Below are 17,319 nucleotides of genomic sequence, written 5' to 3'. Positions count from 1 at the left end.
CGCGGTATTACGTATTGCTTTAACATATCCAGCAGTTACGGAGCAACATTAGCATTTATATGGAGTCATGTTTGTGCAACTTGATGAATGGAAGTTCATGCTTGATGCACAAAGTTAAGTAAAAGTAGCAATATCATGTCTTTGGACGCGGGCAAGTTATGAGAACATTAGCTATTTTCAGTTTCCCAAACTTGTTTTGAGCTAGATGTGCCTCTAACTAAATAAACACAGTGAGTGTCCTCAGATGCTTTGCTTCTCAGAAAGCTACGCTTTTGATATTTCATATACAGAGGTGAAAGCCAGATCAGCAAGCAGGTGCAGGGATCAACATGGGGAATTAAAGAAAAGGTGGGCTACTTTTATTCTGTAGTTTTTTTTTATCCTTCCTCTACAACCTGTTATGTTTAATAAAAAAAGGTTCCTTTATCTTTGAATTATACATACACAACATGCAGCTCACACACACACACACCACACACACACACACACACACACACACACACACACACACACACACACACACACACACACGGCAGGTTGAATATCAGTCTCAATCTATGGAGTCCGATTTTGCCCAGAAGATGGTGCCATTGACTTGACTATAGAAATTGAATAAATTATCTTCATTCCCGAATTAAGTAAAACAGACCCCAAACTCTACCAAATGAAGCCAAATATCCATGAAAATGTTTGCATTATATAGCAGAAATGCAGAGTTAACAGAACAGTAGACTCCATAAGAGAACCTAAGGAGTGACTATAAAGGACAACATAATCCGGACGATGTGTTGATGAAGCTATTACACAACTGACACACTGATGATCTCTGTCACTTGCTTTCACTGACTCAGCCAGCCTATAAGAGAGGGAAATACTAACTCCCTATTTATATGTGTTCTCTCAGCCGGCTAACCAGCCATCATCACTACATCTTACAAATCACAAAGGTTTTGTTCAGAGATGGAAGCATGTTAACCCCATGGCTGTGGAGCTGGGTGTAGGTCAATCAGGAAAGTACAAGTTAAGGGAAGTAAAGATAAATGTTTATTATAACACATGACAGGTGATAGTTAAAAAAGATCTTGTGTCACATAGAGATTTTAATCGAGGTGTCAACCCTGAGCATCAGTGAAATAAATCCAGACACTGGTGGTGGTAGCGGCTAATTTTTCTGATGATAGTGATTCTGCTCAGGCTGATAAGGCTGATAAGGCTAATCGGAGCTGATGAATCTGCAAAGGACTGGTGGTGAGCGGGAGGGGTGGTGGTGGAGGGGTGCTTTGCCATTGCGATGATCTGCACTGACATCGTCATACTCAGATTCTAGTCAGAATATGAGTCTGATACCGCCCCCACCGGGTTGTGATTATGGGGGCGGTTTCAACCGAACCAGGAAAGAAAAATGCCTCTGCACTCAATTGGATAGACCTACAACCAATCAGAGCTCCCACCTCCTTAGCGACCATCGGGGCCAGCTGATAAATTAAGGACTTTGTTGAATCCCCGTGAGGAAGGACGGGCAAAAAACATCTTCCGATCGCCAAATGCCTTGATCAGCGGGTCTCTGTTCCTCTTTAAAAATAATGCGCTGTTGATATCTTCTATAACAGATACGGGAATTTACACATCTCAATTATCCAGCAGCAACCATCTTTTTGTAAACATATCACTTTGTGATATCTGATGCTGGCATGAGGAACATGGCCCATGTACATCATATACAATACACGGCTCTTTACTAAAACTGGAGTTAGTGGATTGTTCAGTGTTCCATGTGTCAGGGTACCTGAAGCAACATCAACCCCTACCTAACGCAGCCCACTGCGTTGATTTAAAGTGATGGTTGGAGTAATTCACCCTAGGGTCCTTTGCACCACGACCTCGAGCCAAACACTCCCCAGAAGCTTTTTCACCTGGGTCTAACATTGGGCGAAGTTAAGCGTGAGTAGCATTAGCCGCTGAATAGCTTAGCGCGGGCTAATGGACCCACGTTTGTATCTCTTTAAATGACTAATAATGCCCGAAATGATACCAAAGGTCTACACTAGTACATATAGGTTATGTAATCAAGTAAACGGGATTGGAAAGTTTGTAAGTACACCAGAAGTTTATGTAAATAACACTTGCCTGCTGGTTTCTGCTCTCTGCTGCTGTTGTTGCTGCTGTGAGTCTAACTCTCGGGCATTATTAGTCATTTAAGAGATACAAACGTGGGTCCATAGCCCGCTAAGCCATTCAGCGGCTAACGCTACCCTACGCTAATCCTCGCCCAATGTTAGACCCAGGTGAAAAAGCTTGGGGGTGTTTGCTCGAGGTCGGGTGCAAAGGACCTAGGTAAATTAACTCGAACCATCACTTTAACTCAGTGCTGATAGCGGTCTGAATGCCCAATTAGTATTGGGAAAAAGCTTTGAGAATGGAATGAGAAACCAAACAAGGTTGAGGCTGAACCTGTGACAAGTTAAGGCCTTATTGAAAACGGGAAGCAAAGTGTAGTCCTTTGGCAGGTGCTCTCCATCAGGTTTAATCATGTTTATTTTGCACATCCTTTTTATGGTGCAAATATTGGGCCCCATTGGATGTGTGGTTTTCCTCCCACAGTCCAAAAGCATCCAACATTTTTTACTCGTAGATTTGAATGTATTTTACTTGTGCAAAGTGTATATAGCCCTTGTCTTTCATTCCTTTGACCATGACTAGGATAAACAAATACAGTTGATCTGAATTGAACAATTGAGAAATAGAATGGATGATCTGTGGTTATGCTTTTTAGATGTTGCAGCGGAATAGTTAGTTCAATCAGTCATTATAATTGCTAGGAAACAACAATTCAATAATGTCTGGGTTGAAGCAAACCTATATTTTAACGTTGTGTTTAGAAGTTAATGAGAAGCTCAGAGCAACAGTTCACACAAACACTTCTCACTTCCCCATTTTACAAATCTGCAACATTTTACATATGATCACGGAGCGCGGGCAGAGGTATGATATTGTGGCTGTCTGTGGCTGTCTAAACTTGTTGCACAGCCGAGCAGCTTTGCAAAAAACACTGTTATCAACACAATATATCTGTATTAATTTATTTCAGTAACGGTGGGTGGCTGGTTCCATATTCTAGGCTGATGAGAGCATGCAAGCTAATAACTGGTTGTAAAATGACACATTACTTTAGATGGTGTCTATAAAAATATTCACCCTTTTTCCTGTTTCCCAAAATTGAATAATTGGCAATGTGATGGTATAATTATGTGTATATATATATGTTATATATATGTATATGTGTTATATTAGGTGTGGTGGCTTTAGAGTAATTTGAAGGCACATTTGGCTCAGCAGGTACAAAGCAATAACATGAAATGTAACTTATGACTCCTATTTTTTATTGTTTTGAAAAAATGATGTGACTACATTGATGGAAAATAGGTATTGGGTGGGACAATTTATTTGTTTGTGTGTGTGTGTGTGTGTGTGTGTGTGTGTGTGTGTGTGTGTGTGTGTGTGTGTGTGTGTGTGTGTGTCTTTATATGTGTCTTATGCCTGTTAACGAACCCCCCACCACCACCACCACCAACACACACACACACACACACACACACACACACACACACACAAATAAATTGTCCCACCCAATACCTATTTTGTCACGTAATTTTTCAAAAAAATAAAAAAGTAGGAGTGTTACTGTTATTGCTTTGTACCTTGCTGAGGCAAATGTGCCTTCAAATGACTCTACAGCCACCACACCTCACATCATTTTTCATAATTATACCATCACATTCACAATTATTACATTTTGGGAAACAGGAAAAAGGGGGTGAATATTTTTATAGACACCGTGTGTATCGTGTGTATCACGGATACTCCATACACCAACACATTCACATGTGTTTCTGTTCCTTTATTTGGGGTTTTTGTTCCTCCTACTCTAGCACATTTTATGACTGTCCTGCTTGTCATGTGCATTTTCTTCAATGTCACCATGATATGATGATTATGTGTTAGTTAGTACTTTTTGTATTAGCCTTGATCCCTACAGTGCATGACCCCAGAAAACAACATTTGGCCTGCAAAACATGTTGGGAATTAGGGAAGATAATTTGACATTATATTGTTTTAGTCACAGTAGCTGTAGGTTAAACATGTTTAATACAAGAGCTACAGTATCACTGAGCATGGCTAAAGCTGAAGTAAGCAATCTAGACTTATATCTGTGTGTTCTCTCAGCTTGAATCCCTCCCCTCTACACCTTAGCCAGAAGTGAAGACTGTCACAGTTCAATATTTAGCTGAAAAGTAGGACAATGAACATTTTTTCCAGAGATGAAACTAAAAAAAAAAACAGCTGTTACTCAGCTGTTACTATTAAATTATTTTAATTGGTTCTTATATTTCAAGTATTTAAAGTTTTGGATAGTCTATACATGAGTATGCATTTCATTTTTACATGTAAACCACTAAACTACACAGTATTTTTCATACATAAAATCAGACAGACACCTGTGTTGTCTTTGTTGATGCTTTATTGGCAGATTTGGAAAGAACATGTGCAATTATTGTTGTAAACAAAAGTCAAATGAAGACATAGTAACAGTGTGAACAATGCAATTAACTACAAGCAAGATAATCATAAAATTAAATCCTAATTCTCTCATCTCAAGTCGACAAGTGACCTTAACCTGACTGACTGACTGATGTAGCATTCCTCTTCCCTGTCTCTCCAAGAAGGATCCCGTTTCTAGTGTGGAAGACCTTGGCCAAAGAGGGACTCATCGGGGAGGGGATGTATTCTTGACATTGGTCACCACCAAGACTTGGTGCGCACTCTACTATGTAGGAGAAGAAGAAGGTACCGTGCTTAAACATGCAGCTGTCGCTCACTTTTCCTTTACGCAGATCAAATGAACACTCACCAAGTTGATCACTGTTCCAGTAAGTATCCTCATCATAAACACCGAATGTAAGTCTGTTTTTCATGTTAATGACGATGGGTCCAAACTCAAATGTCTCTGGCCATTTAGGATTGTCATTGTCACTTATGATGACAGTACGCTTATTCTTATCACCGTAACTAACCTCCACTGAACCATCTGTCTGAGTCCACTTATCACCATAAAGACCTTCTGCATAGAGCCTGAAAACCTTTAATGTTGCAAGACCTTTCCCAGCAGGACAGCAGTTTGACTTGATATTCTGACTACTGTTACAAACACAAGCACAAGGATCCCTTTTGCTGGATCTGTGCCCAATCTTACAGGTTTCTGAGCATTTTTTCAACACTGCATTTTTCTTGATGTACTTCTCCACCTCTTGCTTCAGTCCAGCTCTGGCAATATGACCAGCTGGCAGTATGGTGTGCAGGGGATTTATATTGTATCGGACCACATCAGGTGTGGTTTTCAGTGAGCTAAGCCAGTTGTTATAGACAGAGGGGTTTGATTGGCCTTCAAAGAGGATGTCACCCTCGTTGATGTTTCCACCAATGACCTCTGTGGTAATGCTCATTAAATGTACTGCTGAAACTTTGACTGGAGCCTAACTCCTGCTTCTTTGCCTGACAGTGTTTGTACTCAGCCTTAATGCTAGCAGTACTTGCAAAGCTAGCAGACGCCTCAACTGACAAACAGTCTTTGACTTCTGTTGCAGACAGTCCACTCATGGTTGTCTGGCAGGTCCGGACAGCAGTGCTTGCTTTTATTTCCCCCAGAGACACTTGTGTGATGTAATGTGTACCATATGTGTCAATCAGACTGCGATATGATGGCTCTGTCTTACGTGAATAGGACGGAAGGGGAGTTCACAGCTGATTCAAAGTCATGACTCAGTGGAGGTTTTATTGCCATTCTGTAGCTGTAAAACACAGGGATCATATACATAAGTTACTGTCGATTGCAGTATTAAGTATTAAGATTACAGGTAATATTCATATTTGTCACTTTAAGAATGAAGTTAATGACAAAAGACAAATATCTGTGCATATACTCACCGGTAGAAGCTACAGTAGACAGAATGGCTAAAGAAGTTGTAGTGGTCTTGTTTCGACTTTGCATGGCAAAGGTAGATTCTTTGGAGTGGGAACCTCCAAAACCAACACCAAGAGTGACAGACGGATCTACAGGGATTTCAAGGCCAATTTTCCAATCATTGGACACGGATGATGTAGAATCATTGACAAGAGTTTCGACAGAATCATACTCGATACCGGAGACCTTTAAACTGCACTTGGGGAGGGTTCTCCAGTCCACCATGGCAGCTGGAACCTTCTGGCTCTCTCCATTCATGTAGCTGTTTGGTGTATAGCCTGCAAGTGCCATTGCCAAGCGCTTCCATGTTTCAGTGTCAATGACATAGGCACCTTTCCGCTCCATTGTGACGATGTCGAAGCCTTCTCCACCCAGATTGTAACCAGGAACAAAGTGAGCGTTTTCACATTGCTGCGGTGTACCAAGGAAGCTTACACTGGATGGAAGACACAGAGGACTCCATGCCCAGCACAGGAGCATGAGATGCACACAGCTTTGCCATCTGTATGGAAGAAATAAATAGGGACAGAAGGTAAAAGGCATGAACACAGAATCAGTTAAAACAATGCATGTAATATTTCAATATACATTGGATATCACTAAACTAATGACTGAGGAATAGGATATACTATGCTATACCCCCTGTCTACTATACTAGATAGGGGAGAACTTAAGGGTCTTACCTCGGCTGTTGACAGCAAGCTCTGTTCAGTAACTTACAAATGTCTGACCCATGTTATAGTGGTAATGTGGAGGTGGAGTCTTGACTATTTGTGTATGTGTGTATGTGTGTGTGATTCTCACACATTTTATAGGTGTGTGTGTGTGTGTGTGTGTGTGTGTGTGTGTGTGTGTGTGTGTGTGTGTGTGTGTGTGTGGGTGTGTGAACTATTGTTGACAGTACTAAACATTCATCAAGCAATTCAAAGGAGAAATATCTGTCCTTAAGTTGTATCAATAAACAGCTTGGGTTCAAGTTAACTTACTGCATTGGAATATAAAGAACAATTTATAAGGTCATTAAATTAAGATTTACAGTATATGACGTTTTATGGTATATTTTATGTGTAGGCATATAGACCTTTTAAAACATGTTTATGTTGAAATAAATATACCTATAAAGTACTGTAGTTATGTATCTTTTACGTTTGCCCTCTCATGGACATAATGCCCAGAAACAACGCCATTTTGGGTCAGTTTTGTCAGCCCTAACATGTATAGGAATGATCGGATGAAATGAAGAGGAAAAATGAGAAGAGCCTTCTATGTGTGCCCTCTTGACTTTAGTCGTTTGCTTGCATTTGTATGATTATGCATTTCAATTGTACATGTAACCACAAAACTACACAGTATATTTATTACAATAAATCACACTGACACCTGTGTTCTCTTTATTGATGCTTTATTGGCAGTTAGTTTTTTAACTAACAGAAAGGAGCAGAAGAAAAGAACATTTCTCACAAACACATGCAGTATTTGGATTCCATTTGAGAAATTGAGAATGTGTAATTATTTTGTTAACAAAAGTCAAATAAAGAAATAGTAACAGTGTGAAATATGCAATTAACGAGATGCAAGATAATCATAAACTTAAATTCTTATTCTCTCATCACCCCATCTCATGTCGACCGCTGACCTTAACCTGACTGACTGATGTAGCATTCCTCTTCCCTGTCTCTCCAAGAAGGACCCCGTTTCTAGTGTGGAAGACCTTGGCCAAAGAGGGCCTCATCGGGGAGGGGATGTATTCTTGACATTGGTCACCACCAAGACTTGGTGCACACTCTACTATGTAGGAGAAGAAGAAGGTACCGTGATTTAACATGCAGCTGTCGCTCACTTTTCCTTTACGCAGATCAAATGAACACCCACCAAGCGGATCACTGTTCCAGTAAGAATCCTCATCATAAACACTGAACGTAAGTCTGTTTTTCATGTTAATGACGATGGGTCCAAACTCAAATGTCTCTGGCCATTTAGGATTGTCATTGTTACTTATGATGACAGTACGCTTAATCTTATCACCGTAAGTAACATCCACTGAACCATCTGTCTGACGCCACCTATCACGATAAAGACCTTTTGCATAGAGCCTGAAAACCTTTAAGACCCTATTTTAACGATCTGAAACGGCAAGTATGAAACGAAAAGCAAGTAGCTTTGTGGGCGGATCTCGGCCCTGTTGCTATTATAACGGGCGGGATAAATGACTCCTTTGCGCCCAACGCAATCTAAAATGGGTTGGTCTGAAGTAACTAGGTGTGGTTTGGGCGTAACGCGAAAATAACAAATCAGAGCGTCATCTGACATTCCCTTTAAGAGCAGGTGCGCTTGTGCCGGGGGGGCGGGCTATTATGATGGCGGATTTGCCTGGCTGACGCCAGCGGGAGCTGTCGGATGCGGCAAAGTAATAAATGCCCGTCTTGTCCCGGTGGCGATGTTACTGCGGCCTTTTGGCGCATCTCCTCAAGTCTGGAGAGGATTGCTGCAGCCATGGAGCGTGGACCTCCAAATGCACCACCTGCTCCTGTTGTGCCCCTTCCTCCTCCCCCAACTCCATCTCCGTCCACCCACTCCACCAGGAGCACATCGCGCATTGCCACTCCCAAACCATCAAGTGTCCAATCCTACCGTAGTTCAACATCACGTCTCCTTAATATTAATATTTCAACATTTATTTCATCAACACATCCACGATTCATGGAAATGTTGTGTAAAACACAACAAGTCACAAAGAATGCTGCGACTTTTTGGGGACTGTACTGTAAAGTGCCTCCTAACCTATCCAAACACCTGAAGCGCATTTTCAGTAATATTTTTCCTTGTAATTATGTATGGTTTGCAAAAATGGGAACTGCTGCGTCCGTGTAGATGAGGGAAGCAAAGTGCATGCGTGTTGTGCGCACGCTACATTATGGCCAAGCATGCGCCCCTAAAATAGCATCTGAATAACGCGCCACTGACTTTAGACCAGGTTTTTCCTGGTCAGTGGCGGAATTGTTTTCTGAAACTGAAAAATAGCATCAGGGAACATTTGCACCTGAACACGCCTCCTCTTTTCGCTGAACCGCCCCCGGGAGCGCAAATTCATTCCCTAATTTGGGAAAAGTCCACTGTGCGTCGGGTGCAAAAAAGGAATGATACATGTGTCGGTGAACAAAGTCAATTGCGCTGGGTGCAAGATAGGGCCCTTAATCTTGCAAGACCTTTCCCAGCAGGACAGCAGTTTGACTTGATATTCTGATTACTGGTGCAAACACAAGGAGAAGGCTTTTGCTGGATCTGTGCCCAATCTTACAGGTTTCTGAGCATCTTTTCAACACTGCATTTTTCTTGATGTACTTCTCCACCTCTTGCTTCAGTCCGGCTCTGGCAATGTAGCTCAGCGCAAATTCTTTCAGGAAGACCTAACAAGTATTAGTTCCTCCTAAGCGAATCGGCGCTGGAGGCGTCTACCTTCTGATAATCCGATCGGGCAAGGATCCCATTGGCCAATCACAGCGTTATGTCACTGTTTTAAAAGCTCTCCTGCCGTGCTATCAGCTGTCATTTCAGGAAGACGTCGTGTGTCAGTCGGACGGCTGTATGGCGAAGCGTTCGCTGTGCTCTTCTGTTTTTGCTCTCGCGGTCTCGCTATGTCGGATTTCGAGTCTGATCTCGCGCCGGACCCAGGTCCTGATCCGTCTCTTCAACGGGCGGCTATTCCAGCTTCTTCCGACGGGCGTCCATAGGAGCTCTCGCCTGGCTACTCTACATAGTCCCTGCCCGGCCGGCGCTATCAGATTGATTAAGCTGGCGGGGGTTGGCGTTCGCTCTCCAAAGCGGACATCACTGACACTTTTAAGATCGTGCCCATTCATCCTCGCGAGTGGCCCCCGCTTCGGGCGTTAGGTGGGACTCTAAGTTCTATTTTGGGGGTACGTTTGACCTCCGGCTGCCGTAGCAGCCCGTGCATTTTAACCACGTTTCCGAGGCCCTGTGCTGGATCCTGCTTAACAGGGTGCGGGTGCCCTCGGTGCTTCACTTGTTGGACGACTTTTTACTTCGTAGACCCCCGACGGCTCCGGGCGTCCTTGGGCAGGCTGCGGCACTGCTTCGGATCCTCGGCGTGCCCTGTCCGAGGCAAAGACTATCGGTCCCGCCACCTGTTTGGAGTTTCGGCATTACCCTCGATTCCGTCGGCATGAAAAGCGCGTCTCTCCCGGCTCGATAAATTGTTACGCGTTCGAGCATCGCTACGTCCCATTCTTCCGCCGTAACCATCTCTAAACGCCAGTTGCTCTCCCCTCCGCGGCATCTCAATTTTCGCCATTCGCGTGATCCCGCAGGGCGCGTTTATTTCCAGGTTGCTGGACACTGCTTCCTCTGTCTCTCACTTACACGAGCGTGTCTCGATGCCGGGTGCCGCTCCGATTTACGTTTCTGGTCTCATCTTCTGGAGCACTGGAACGGGGTTTCTTTTTATGACGAAGTTGGTGCACTTCGTCGGATTTCCTGCGGTTTTTACCGACGCTGCCCCTTCCGCGTTTTTTTTTTTTTCAAGACCAGTGGTTTTCAGGCCACTGGCCTCCCAACTTTTCCCAGTCCGATTCATCCGCCCTGCATGAGATCTACCCAATTGCGGTAGCTTGCCGCGCGTGCGGGCATCATTGGAAGCGTAAATGCATCTCAGTCATCTCTGCATCTCTGTGCGATAATCAGGCGGTTGTCAGCATAATAAATAGAGGGCGCCTTCGTAGGAAAATCATGCCATTCATGAGAAGCATCACATGGTCCGCGGTGATGAATAATTTTATCATCACCGCCATGTCCCCGGGCATTTTAACGACGCGGCTGATGCTCTGTCTCGTTTTCACTTTCAGACCTTTTGAAGCCTCTGCCCATCAGCCAGCCCCGTCCCGGTAGCGCTTCCCTCTCTTCAAGAGCTAGAGCTGCATTAAACTTCAACCCACTGCATCAATGCCTAGAATCCTCAAAAATGTACATGAGAAAAGGTCTAGCGCGGTTCCACTCTAAAACTTACGATTTTGCCTGGCATACTTTTTCCCTATTCTGTGTTATCATTTGCGTACCTCCCAGACCTGTTCTCGTTAAAAGCATTTGTGCATTTATATGTTATTAGTACCGACACACGCAACTTCAAGGTGAGCAGTATACCGTGGGGTTGATTGCAGGAATTCAATTTCATATTAAATGTTATGATCCCTCGTTTCCAAGCCTCCTTTCTAATCCGGCTATTAAATTACTGTTGAAGGGCGTCTCTAAAACTCCCCCACTTCTCCCGAACTCCGGGCAGCCGATCATTCGGCATCTTACATAATTTAGTGTCGACACTCAGGGCAGGGGTTTTTTCCCCTTATTTAGACGCACCTTCTGGAGTCCGTTTTCCGTTAGCTTTCTATGCATTTCTAAGATGCGGAGAATTCGCTACTCCTTATACATCCTTCAACCCCGATGTCGATATTACTTTCTCCGATCTGGCTTTTCACGCTAATCACTACTGCTTACAACTTAAGCATTCTAAACGCGGAGGAGCTTGCTCAGTTATCGTTACGCCGATACAGATACATTATTTTGCCCATTTAAATCTATGTTGAACTATCTGAAAGCCAGGCCTTCTACTAACTCCCTCGCGCCTCTGTTCATTATTTCGGGAATCCGTCCTTTGTCAAAAGGGTGATTTAGGCAACATCTGGAGACAGTTCTCCTCAAATCTGGTCTTCGCCACAGCATTATTCAGGGCATTCATTCAGAATAGGGGCGCTACCACGGCGGCCAATCAAGGAATGTCTCGGACCTCGCTGCAAAGGCTGGGTCGGTGGACTTTCTTCGGCTTACTCTTCTTACATTCGTCCCGACGTCAATTTCGTCCTCACCAATCCGATCCCTAAAGCCATAATCCGGTAAGATACAAGCTAACCGTGGGTGTATTTTCGTGTGGGCCACGGGTGGCATGTCTCACATTCACGGGGCAATCCCGTTCATATCCTAATTCAAGAAATTATTTAATTTCACGCGCTGCATTGCCATAAACGGCGGAGATGCCTCGTTTTCTTTATGTTTCACGGTGGGCCGTAAACAGCATATAACCGGTGGTGGTGTCATACTTCAGTAGCCGTCGTTTCGACGGAATATTATTAATAGGGTAATGACTAAGCAAAATACGGAAGCTATGTTTCATTCTATGTACCGCCAAGTTGCCGTACCAGCGGAGATGCCGCGTATGCCAGCCCGAGTTGCCGTAACAGGCGGAGATGCCCGTGTATGCCAGCCCGAAGTTGCCGTACGCGGAGATGCCGTGTATGCCAGCCCGAGTTGCCCGTGCGGTGAGTGCCGTGTATGCCGGCCTGAGTTGCCGTACCCGGCGGAGATGCCGTGTATGCCGGCCTGAGTTGCCGTGCGCGGAGATGCCGTGTATGCCGGCCTGAGTTGCCGATGTGAAATACGGGCAGTATTGCATGCTGTTTAGGGGACGGATCACTGCATGTGCTTTCTGTTTCGGATCCGTGAACCCCGAGGTAAGCTTCATAATTTATTAATTAAAAACATATTTTAATTTTCCGTGTTTATTCCTTCATGTCCAATTTCAGTCATGTTTTGGGGTTACATCTTCCCAGCTGGCATTCGACTGACATTAAACGTTTAAATATTGTTGAAATAATGTCAGTTTATGAAAAACATTAATTCAACGTCAAAACAACGTTGAACACCAAATAGTTGAAGTGGTGTTGTTAACTCACTCGGTTCAACATAGAAATATCAACAATTTTTGAGTTTTACGTCAAATCAACAATTATATTACGACCATGACTTTTAAACATTTTGTTGAAATATATCAGTAGAAAAATAACGTTGTTCCAACATCTAAACAATGCTGATCAATTAACTGTTGAAAAAGTGTTGATACGTGAATAATGATACAACGGTGAAAGACCAACTCTGAAATTAAACGTTTGTTGAGTCGTGACAAAGAATTTCTTCTTTGGTCGTGATAAAAGCGCTTTCTACATCTCCCAGCGCGTACTTTTTTTGAGGCAACTCCAGTCCGATTGATCATTTTGGAATGTCGTTCAATAAAAGGGCTTGATTGGAGGACGGCGTTTGTCCGTCAGACAAAGAGGGTGACTAGAACTGAATTCTATTGGCTCTGGCCGGTTCCAGACAACACCGCTTGCGCATGCGCAAAGTGGGTCTGTGTCGTCATCGTCAGGCTAGCTTAACCTGGACCGGTTCGGACTGAATTTGGGGGTAACAGCTCAAACGGTAAGCAAAGTTTTTGAAGTAACATTTTATAACTAGAAAATTCCTAAATAAATTTTGAGTGTGTCTGACTCTGGCCCATATATTAATACATATTGTGTTAATTAATATTGTGTGTATGGGCAGACTAGCTAGTTTAACCACGAACCGCCGTTGTGTGCTAGCTAACCGCCAACAGCCTGTGTGTGTGTGTGTGTGTGTGTGTGTGTGTGTGTGTGTGTGTGTGTGTGTGTGTGTGTGTGTGTGTGTGTGTGTGTGTGTGTGTGTGTGTGTGTGTGTGTGTGTGTGTGTGTGTGTGTGTGTGTGTGTGTGTGTGTGTGTGGTGTGTGTGTGTGTGTGTGTGTGTGTGGGTGTGGTGTGTGTGCAAACCGCCGTTGTATGCTAGGGAGTGTGTGTGTGCGACGTGGCACATTGACACACTTTCCATCCACAAACTTTAAAAATAAGGTTGAGATTTCACATTCTTCTTCCTTCTTTTCCAGAGATTTGGAAGAACATGACCTGAAAGTCTCCTTCAACGGTGAGTTGTCCCCATACCTAACCCAACCATCTATTTAAATCTGAAAGTAACTTACTGCACTTCTGAGGGTGTGTGCAGGGCCTGAAGTTAACTCTTTTTGACCACCAGCCTGCCACAGTGACTTTTACCAGCCAGTTGTTGTTTTTTGTCTAATAAAGGTGAAAAACAGGACTCCCTGTGTCTCTATGATCCTGTCCTGTCCTATTCATGGTAGCTGTGTCTCTATGATCCTGTCCCATTCATGGTAGCCTACTCATGGACATTGCCGCCGTCTTCACGTGCTGTAGTAGGGGGCACGCCTTGTTAATACTGCATAGGGATTCACATAGACAGTGAAAGTTGCAAAAGTTTACATTTGTTTTGTAAAGTTCTTTTAAAAATAAAAAGGAAACTTTTGGGGCGAATAATAATTATTACTATTAATTAATTACTCTGGCTGAGATTTTCGCAAGGACCAAAAAAGCTCAGGATGCTGCAAATGTTGGTATAATATGAAAATGGCTGGTGGATTTAAGACAAAAAATAATAATTTATTGAATGAATCAAATATGTACATATCTGTCACTGGCAGTGGCTTGTTGATCTTGACATTGTTAGTTAATTGTGTGTGTGTGTGTGTGTGTGTGTGTGTGTGTGTGTGTGTGTGTGTGTGTGTGTGTGTGTGTGTGTGTGTGTGTGTGTGTGTGTGTGTGTGTGTGTGTGTGTGTGTGTGTGTGTGTGTCGTCGGGCGCGGGAGAACGGAGCAGCAGACCCGCCGCTGCAGAGAGCCGACAGGATTGAAACAGTGACTTTACAGTGAAAAATCATTAGCGCGTACATTGATTGAAAATGTCTACATGTTGGCAGGATGGTCTGAAATGTTTTGCACGGTCTTTGCGCTATACGTTTTGTTGGTAAATGTGAGATGTTTGAGTCACACACACGTCTCGTCTTCATAACAGAAACAAGGAAATGAGTTTGACCCGTTCTCACTCCCGCTTGGTCAGTGGCTGCAGTGGGACTGCAGGGATTGTTGCGAGTAATGAAAATGCTAGTGGTCGGTGTTAATTTCAGGCCCTGGGTGTGTGTGTTATGCTAGTAGTAGCTAATGCACCCCGGAGGACAACAAGTGCTATAAAAACAAAAAGACAACAAAAGGGTTAAATAATTAATCTTGTAAAGTGCTGGCAAAGTTTCATTATGACAGTTGGCTTGTTCACCTTGGTGACCACTACAAACTCCTCGTCCTCATCATGTGCCTGCTTGTCATGTCAAGAAGTCAATGGCTGCGTAACTAACTTTATGTTCCTTTTTTGTATTAGTTTATAGTGATTATGTTCCCTGTCATATACTGTCATGCACTCCCCCCACACACCCACTTACTCACTCTCTGCAAAATTTTCATAATGAACTTGATTGCAATATAATATTCTAATATAAATCTGTTTTACCATGGCAGAACTATGACAAATAAAATGATGGCCATAATGAGCCTCAGAGGAAGAAGTGGGAAGGTTGCCTTCATGAAGACTCATCTCTACAAGATAATCTGTGGTGAGTTTGCTTTAACATATAAGTTTTGGGAAAATGTTTTAAATAATTGAATATAGTAAGCTGAATAATAATTCATAAGAAAAATCATTTTAGTTGGAGGACTCTACAGAGCATGCTCTAATATTATATATAATACTCCATTCTGGGCTCTAGACTAACTTCTCTACCGGCAGCACTGGTTACTACCAACTGCCTTTTGTTGCTCGCCCCAAAGCACATGATTATCAATGACCTTGCACGTTGATAAATACTAATTTATATACTTGAAACATTGGCAATGCCACAAAAGTTGTAATATTTTAATTTGAGAGGTTAGCGTTTGCTAATACTGATCTGTTTTTTGTTTTCCCCTCATCAGACGCTGTCTTGAGCTCATATGATAAAACTACAACAAAAGTAGACAAATACATGGCCAAATACTTGATATATGCACCAGAGAGGACGGGTGGCAGTGGCAGAAAGAAGTAACAAGAAGGGAAGATTTAACCAGCAGTGTTCAATATTGCCCAATGTTTGGGGCCATTTTTCCTAAAGGTTAAAGTTCGACACGTGTAAAATTATCTTTTTGCGTGAAATGTTGGCACACTTTGGCAGCTATGTAATAAATCATGTTTCTTACGTCAGTGAAATGTCTTTATTAATCTTCTTCCTTGTCTTGCTTTACGCAAATTGGCTTCTTCCTAGTGTTTATGTATCTATTTCAAGGTGTTTGGTGTTACTGTTGAGCACATCAATACTTTAGTGAAAACAGTTTAACAAAATAAACTATGTTGAAAAGCAGGACTTTATAGTGACGTTGAAATTTCAACGTTGATTGGATTTGCAAAATCTAAACTAAAATCAATGTTGATTCAACGTTGGCAAATTCACCTATGTTGAGAAACGTGACGTTGGAATGATGTTGCTATTTACGCGTTGATTAGATTTGCAAAATCAAAACAAAATCCAATGGTTATCCAACACTGGAACCTGACGTTGATTCAACAGTGACTAGTACGCTAAAATGCCAACTGGGTTGGTTCCCATCCCTACATTAAATTTATTAATATATTAAATGTATTAATAACGATGAAGTTCAATCTCCAAAACATTGTACATTACATGCTGTTGTACATTAAACCTTTTGCATATCTGCAAACAAGTCTCTCCTGATTGAAATGTAGCTCAGCCGCAAATTCTTTCAGGAAGACCTAACAAGTATCAGTTCCTCCTAAGTGAATCAGCTGGAGGCGTCTACCTTCTGATAATCCGATCGGGCAATGATCCCATTGGCCAATCACAGGGGGTTACGTCACTGTTTTAAAAGCTGCTTCTCTCCCTGTGCTATCAGCTGTCATTTCAGGAAGACGTCGTCTCTCCTCCTCCCCTTCCGCCTCCCGTGCTGGGGGTTTTACGGCTGTCGCCCCAATGCCTTCGCGGTCTAGTTCCGGGCTTTCTCCGCCACCACCGGTGTCTGGATTCCATCGGGGGTTACATCTTGGTTCCCTACCCCTACATTAAATTTATTAATATATTGAATGTATTAATAACGATGGAGTTCAATCTCCAAAACATTGTACATTACATGCTGTTGTACATTAAAGCTTTTGCATATCTGCAAACAAGTCTCTCCTGATTGAAATGACCGGTTGGCAGTATGGTGTGCAGGGGATTTATGTTGTATCGGACCACATCAGGTGTGGTTTTCAGTGAGCTTACGCCAGTTGTTATAGACAGAGGGGTTTGATTGGCCTTCAAAGAGGATTTCACCCTCTTTGATGTGTCCACCAATGACCTCTGTGATAACGTTCATTAAATGTGCTGCTGAAACTTTGACCAGAGCCTAACTTCTGCTTCTTTGCCTGACAGTGTTGGTACTCAACCTTAATGCTAGCAGTACTTGCAAAGCTAGCAGACGTCTCAACTGACAAACAGTAGCAGTGCTTGCTTTTATTTCCCCCCCCAGAGACACTTGTGTGATGTAATGTGTACCCTAAAGCTGAACTCT

The 17,319-nt window shown here is 42.9% G+C and overlaps 1 long non-coding RNA gene and 1 pseudogene across 1 annotated transcript; one reads left to right on the top strand and one right to left on the bottom strand.

The window, feature by feature from the left end:
* Positions 1–4,501: 4,501 nt before the first annotated feature.
* LOC120568151 lies at positions 4,502–6,500 on the bottom strand (annotated as a pseudogene).
* A 6,686-nt stretch (positions 6,501–13,186) lies between these two features.
* LOC120568160 lies at positions 13,187–15,844 on the top strand. Its single transcript, XR_005640666.1, has 4 exons — positions 13,187–13,282; positions 13,762–13,799; positions 15,238–15,332; positions 15,691–15,844. It is a non-coding gene; the product is annotated as an uncharacterized LOC120568160 (long non-coding RNA).
* Positions 15,845–17,319: the final 1,475 nt, after the last annotated feature.

This window comes from Perca fluviatilis, chromosome 1 (assembly GCF_010015445.1).
Source record: "Perca fluviatilis chromosome 1, GENO_Pfluv_1.0, whole genome shotgun sequence".
Lineage (NCBI taxonomy): Eukaryota > Metazoa > Chordata > Actinopteri > Perciformes > Percidae > Perca > Perca fluviatilis.
The sequence above is the reverse complement of the archived record's forward strand: the minus strand, read 5'-3'. Positions and strand labels throughout refer to the sequence as shown.